General features: G+C 36.7%; 1 non-coding gene across 1 annotated transcript; it reads right to left on the bottom strand.

Moving 5' to 3' along the window:
• Window positions 1–4,487: 4,487 nt before the first annotated feature.
• Window positions 4,488–4,594, bottom strand: LOC128279782 (small nucleolar RNA R71). The gene has a single exon (XR_008269977.1). It is a non-coding gene; the product is annotated as a small nucleolar RNA R71 (small nucleolar RNA).
• Window positions 4,595–6,736: the final 2,142 nt, after the last annotated feature.

Here is a 6,736-nt window from a genome sequence, read left to right as displayed (position 1 = left end):
AGTAAGACATTGAGTTTTTTTTTTGTTTAACCATGACCGAAGTTGAAAGGGGCATGATTGTGATGTATTCGGCCATGATGCATTCATGAGCATGGTTTATGCTTCTTTCATGTTAGTTAAAATTTGTGTTTTGGATGGTTATGGACACCTTGAAATTCGGCCTTGCACCTATATGTGTATATATGTTTGCACATGATATTTTGATTATCAAGAAAGTGATAAATATGTTTGTTTAGAGAAGAAATTTGTTGAAGAATGTTGTGAAATTTGCATGTACATTCGGCCTAGTACATGTATAGTGTGAAAAACCTTGAAAGTATTTTTGATTTTCTGTATTTATGACCATGTATAATCGGCCACATGAGTAATTTGAGCACTTGATGTTATGTTAAAATTCTTGAGCTTAAATATATGGATGTATGTATATGTGGCCATATAATGGCGTTTTGGTTCAAAGGTTGAATGATAAATTATAATAAAGTGAGATGATATGAGATGCCGAATGTGATTGATTAGTAAACATTATTGATAGAAATATTGAATACTTCTACTTGTATTCGTTAAGCTCAAGAGCAAAAGGAGCTAAATCCGATAAAGGGAAGGAAAAGTGATCGAATAGCCGTTGAAGCCGTTCGACAACATCCGAGGTAAGTCCTCAAGAAATGACCCTACTCGAATTATGTGAAATGAAATATGGATGTGTAATGATTATTGATTTATGTGTGTATGAGTATTTGAATGATACCCGGCTAAGTCCCAAGGCGATTATGCTAGTGATATGTTTGTGTTTGAGCCTTAGTAACGAAAATGAAACATGGATGTGTAATGATTATTGATGTATATGTGTGCATGAGCAATTAAATGATATCCGGCTAAGTCCCAAGACATTTATGCTAGTAATTATATCCGGTTAAGACCAAGGCAATTGTGCTAGTGACTACATCCGGCTAAGACCAAGGCATTCGTGCAAGTTGTTAAATCCGGCTAATACCAAGGCATTTGTGCAAGTCGTTCTATCCGGCTAAGACCAAGGCATTCGTGCATGTGGTTATATCCGGTTGTATTCAAGAAGCTTGGGCTGGAGGTGAGAGTTGGTTGCTGTAATAAATTTAATTAGTACGCTCGAAAAGCCCAAAGAATAAGGTATGTTTATATGTGCATTGGAAAAGTCGATATGTTTGAGTAACATTCGCTCAATCGACTAACGAGTTTTCAGCTATTGAATTGGTTGATATCTTGTGAAAGTATATAATGATGAAGTGTGAAGTAAGAATGATTATGTGAATGTGTATTAATGAAATGATTCATTTGGCTATGTGAATGTAATGCTTTAGTTAAAGCTGATTTTATTGCTTGAGACTTACTAAGCATAAAAATGCTTACCCCGCTGCTTTGGCTCTCTTTTATAGATTTTGCTCATTAGCGATCGGATTCGGGATCATTAAAGTCAAGTCATCTACACTATCAAAGCCTCCATTTTGGTATAATTTTGGTTGAACCTTGAAATGGCATGTATAGGACTACCCTATTGTTGAAGGTCATGTACCTTTCGGTTTTGTGTAAACTTGGATAGCCATGCGAAAATGGCTTATATACGTTTTTGGTATGATACTATAATCGTTGTGTGTTGATCATTATGGGGTATGGAATTGTTTTGAGAAGATTAGCCATTGGAATGGTTAATCATGATCACACTTTGTGCTATGTATGCAAAGAGGGGCAATTGAATCGTGGAAATCATGAAATAGGTAAAGGTTACCTTGAAAAGAGATGTTGGCAGCAGCAGTGGTGTGGTTTTGAAAAATCACCAAAATTTGTAGGAATGGTATTAAATAGTGAATAAGTTATGTAAATGAACCTTGATGAGTCTACTTTCATATGGAAGAAACGAAATGGTCATAGGAGTTACTCGTTAAGAGAAATTAAAGTTCTCGTGAGACAGGGCCAGAACGGTTTCTGGGACCCCTGTCGCGACTTTGAAAATTTACTAAAAATTATCCAGAAAGCATTAGAAGTCGTGCCTTATATGTGCAGATTCCATTTTGAGTCTAGTTTCATTAGAAACAAACGGCACCAGTATTAAGCCCTGTACAGAGAGATATTCAAGTTGTAATGCGCGAAGGTCAGTGTAGTCAACCCCTGTAACATGGGTGACTTTTACTAATAAACTGTACCAATTGGCCCAACCAAAAATTCTAGAAATAAATCCATGAATGGATATATAAGTCTAAATTCAGGGAAAATTTACAGAATCAGTTTCTGATTTTTGAAACTCGAGATATGATTTTTAAGGCGACAGTGATGCAGTTTTCCAGCCTGTCTAGAAATGTCAAATTGGTGGGTGCAATATGTGGATTTGGCTCGTTAACCCCTCGTGTCCGACACCGGCGATGGTCTCGGGTTCGGGGTGTTACACTATTCGACCACTTTTTCCCTCCCTTTATCGGATTTAGTTCCCCTTTGCTCTTGAGCTTAAATTGACAAATAAATTGATTTAATCATTTGAGTATCAAAAAGAGGAACTCAAGGTGCTTAGCCCATATATATTCATTAGACATTAAAGTCACATAAGTACGAAATCATGAATCTAACTCAACACAATAGTCCACACTCTCTTTTAGCCGATTATCTAAGCCAAGATAAGGTATCAATATGCTTGCCTCTAACCGAATACATGCACACCAATCCACCTCATGTGGCCGAATATGCATGTCTATGTTGAGGCCAATTATATACTTAATACCACACATAAATGGCATACATTTTACTAACTAATGCATTACATATTGTAACTCAATACGCATCAATCATTTACATCATAACCGAAACATCATCATATGTAAATATATACCTTGAGATAGTATATATGTCATACCAATACATCATGTGCAAACATATATATATATATGTGCAAGAGCCGAATCACAAGTTGATCATAACCAAATATAAACATATATCCAAAACACAAATCTTACCTATCGTGCAATAAGCATAAATCATGCTTATGGATATACCATGGCCGATACTTCCAACAACACCAAATAAAATATACTTCATGGATCTAGGGTAGACCCAAGAAAGGAACTCATAATCATCAAGATGTAAACAAACTACCATTGTTCATCTAGATTTAGCATGAAACACAACCATCACCCTTATTAATCTCCATAGCGAAAACCTTACTTATTCCAAAATCACAATTTCAACATGGGTTACCAACAATAACTTGATATCTCACTCAAAATCAACTAGGATTTCAAGAACTAGTATCAACTTCCTTACCTTAATATCGACCTAAGATGACCGATTGCTTCACTCCTTTCTTCCTCCTCTCAAATCGCCAAGAAGAACCAAAGAACACAACTTGTTTTCTTTCTTCCTTAGAATTTTCAGCCAAAAGAAGTGAAAAATGATGGACACTTTTTTTTCTTCTTTCCCTCAACTCACGGTAATGGGGGGAACACTCACACCATTCTTTTTTTTTTCCATTTCTTTATTACCCATACTCCTTATTTTATTTTTCCTAACATACACCATTGTCACAACATGTTTTATGACATGTTTTGCCCATCACCCTTTGTCATGGCCGGCCACTAGCAAATAAAAAGGGGGAAATTGACATGCAAGTCCACCCCTTTGATTACATGCACTAATAGATCCTTATAGATTTACCTATTACATTTCAAAAGTGTCACACATAAGTCCTATCGACTAATTTCACATGCAATTTACTAAATCGAAGCTTAAAACTTTCACACATTCATAATCATATATTTTAGACAATAGATATCATATTCAAATAATTTGGTGACTCGGTTTAGCGGTCCCGAAACCGTTTTCCGACTAGGGTCACTTTAGGGCTGTCACAATTTCCTCTCGTTTTCTTCTGGCAGATGTCTCTAGTTTATGACTAGGAGGAACCCGTCATGACCTTTGCTTTTTGACAGTGAGATTGAAAGTACAGCTCACAGAAACCGAAGAGAAATAAGGCGAAGCCTACAATACATAAAGGAAGGCAAGAGGACGATATTCGAACCACAATCGAAAGGATGGCTGATAGTTAGAATAATCTGCTACCCCCTATGGTTGCCGCAAATCCAGTAGAATAGAATCCTGCTCTGCGTATTATGTATGATTATGCTAAACCTAGTTTAACAGGAACTGAATCAAGTATAATTAGGCCTACTGTTGCTGAGAATAATTTTGATTTGAAACCTAGCATGATTCAAATGATACAATAGTTTGTTCAGTTTGATGGTTTGTAGGATGAGGATCCAAACACTCATTTAGCGGATTTTTTGGAATTTCGTGACACTTTTAAGATCAATGGCGTTTCTGACGATGCTATTTGCCTCTAGTTATTTCCCTTTTCATTGAGGAATAAGGCCAAACAGTGGTTAAACTCGTTGCCACGAGGGTCAATCACTATTTGGGCACAAATGACTAAAAAATTCCTGTTTAAATATTTTTCGCCGGCTAAAATGGCTAAATTAAGGAATGATATCTCTTCTTTTGTACAGATGGATTTAGAAACACTTTATGATGCATGGGAGAGATACAAAGACTTATTGAGAAGGTGCCCTCACCATGGGTTACCCTTTTGGCTACAGGTTCAGACTTTCCACAACGGTTTGAATCCCTCGACTAGACAAATGATTGACGCAGCTGCTGGAGAAACCATAAATAATAAGACACCTGAAGATGCTTATGAGTTTATAGAGGAGATGTCACTGAATAATTATCAGTGGCAAGTGATGAGGACAAAACCAACTAAGGCCGCCAGCATTTTTAACATCGACTCAGTTACTATGTTGTTGAATCAAGTGCAACTACTGAATAAAAAGATTGATGGTTTACTTGGTTCTACTAGGTACATCCAGTAATACAGTGTGATGGGAGCGGAGGTGGAATAAGCATTCCAGAATTTCCACCCTACGGCCCCAACATGGAGAACGAGAAAATGAATTATATGGGTAATAATCCTCGACCTCAAAATAATCCTTACAGTAACACTTGCAATACAGGTTGGAGGAATCACCCAAATTTCTCATGGGGAGGCAAAGGGAATCAGAGGCCACCGCCCCCTCGAGGCTTCCAACAACAACCTTACTAGCAAGAGAAAAAATCGAACCTTGAGGAGATGATGACAAAATGTATTTCAGTAGCGGAAACCCATTTTTAGAATACTGAAACTACACTTAAAAATCAGCAAGCATGAATTCAAGGACTTGAAAGCCAAATAGGACAGCTAGCTAAGATGATTTCAAAAAGACCACTAGGAAGTCTACCTAGGAATACCGAACCCAATCCAAAAGAGCATGTGAAAGTAGTTACATTAAGGAGTGGGAAGGTTTTAGTTGAATCTGAAAAAAAGCTATCACCAGAATATGATAGAAATGAAGGAGAGGAGGTAAAACCTGAAAACAATAAAAATTCAATGCCAAAGGAATATAAACCACCAACTCCATATCCAGCAAAGTTGAAGAATAACCTCATGGATGCACAATTCGGTAAATTCCTTGAACTCTTTAAGCAATTACGTAATAACTTACCTTTTGTTGAAGCTATCTCGCAGATGCCTACATACGCAAAATTTTTGAAAGATCTTCTAACAAATAAGAGGAAATTTGAAGAGTTTTCCATGGTAGAACTAACCGAGGAATGCTCAGCAATACTCCAAAATAAACTGCCAACTAAACAAAAAGATCTAGGAAGTTTTACTATTCCCTGCTTAATTGGTAGTTTAAATGTTGAAAAGGCACTAGCTGACTTAGGCGCTAGCATTAATTTGATGCCTTATAAAATGTTCAAGCAACTTGGTCTTGGGGAACCAAAACCCACTAGGATAAGCATCCTACTAGCTGATAGATCTATTAAATATCCTAGGGGAATTATTGAGGACGTACTTATTAAAGTAGATAAATTTATATTCCCTGTTGATTTTGTTGCGCTTGACATGGATGAGGATGTTGAGTGCCTTTAATTTTAGGTTGTCCATTTTTAGCCACCGCTAGGGCTGTTATTGATGTGGGTGATGGTAAACTGGTGCTTAGAGTAGGTGACGAAGAGATTATTTTTAAAATTTATGATTTCGTGAGATTTTCTAGGGAACAGGATGTCTCATGTTATTTTATCTACTCTATTGATCATACTACTCAAGATTCTTAATAGGAAATCACACATAAGGACACGTTAGAACTGTGACAGCCCAAAATTGACCCTAGTCGGGATGTGGTTTCGGGACCACAAAACCGAGGCATAAAAATAATTTATAATTTATTTTGATGCCTATAATATGTGTTAATTCATGTGTGACATTTTTGATGTTTCGATTTAGAGTTATAAATGTGAATTTCACTAGAAAGGACCTAGTAGTAAACTTTGAAAGTATGATGGGGAAATGTGTGATGACTAGTTGATAATGCATGCAAAAATAAGGATTTGCATGTCAAATCCCCTTAACATGAAGTGGCCGCCATGACAAGGAGTATGGGCTAAACATGTCATGAAACATGTTTTGTTGGTGCATTAGGGTGAAATAATAAACAAAGGTGTATGGGTGATAAAAGAATGAAAAAAAATGTGTGTGAGTGTGGTAATCCCCCTTGCCGTGAGTTGAGAAAGAAGGAAGAAAAAAATTGTTGTGTTCATCCTTTCTCATCTTTTGGCCGAAAATCATAAGGAGGAAGAGAGGATTTTTGCTCCATTTTTGGTTTAGAAGAGAACTAGAAGGAGA

Source organism: Gossypium arboreum, chromosome 8, assembly GCF_025698485.1.
Source record: "Gossypium arboreum isolate Shixiya-1 chromosome 8, ASM2569848v2, whole genome shotgun sequence".
Classification (NCBI taxonomy): Eukaryota; Viridiplantae; Streptophyta; class Magnoliopsida; order Malvales; family Malvaceae; genus Gossypium; species Gossypium arboreum.
This window is presented reverse-complemented; position numbering and strand designations above follow the sequence as displayed.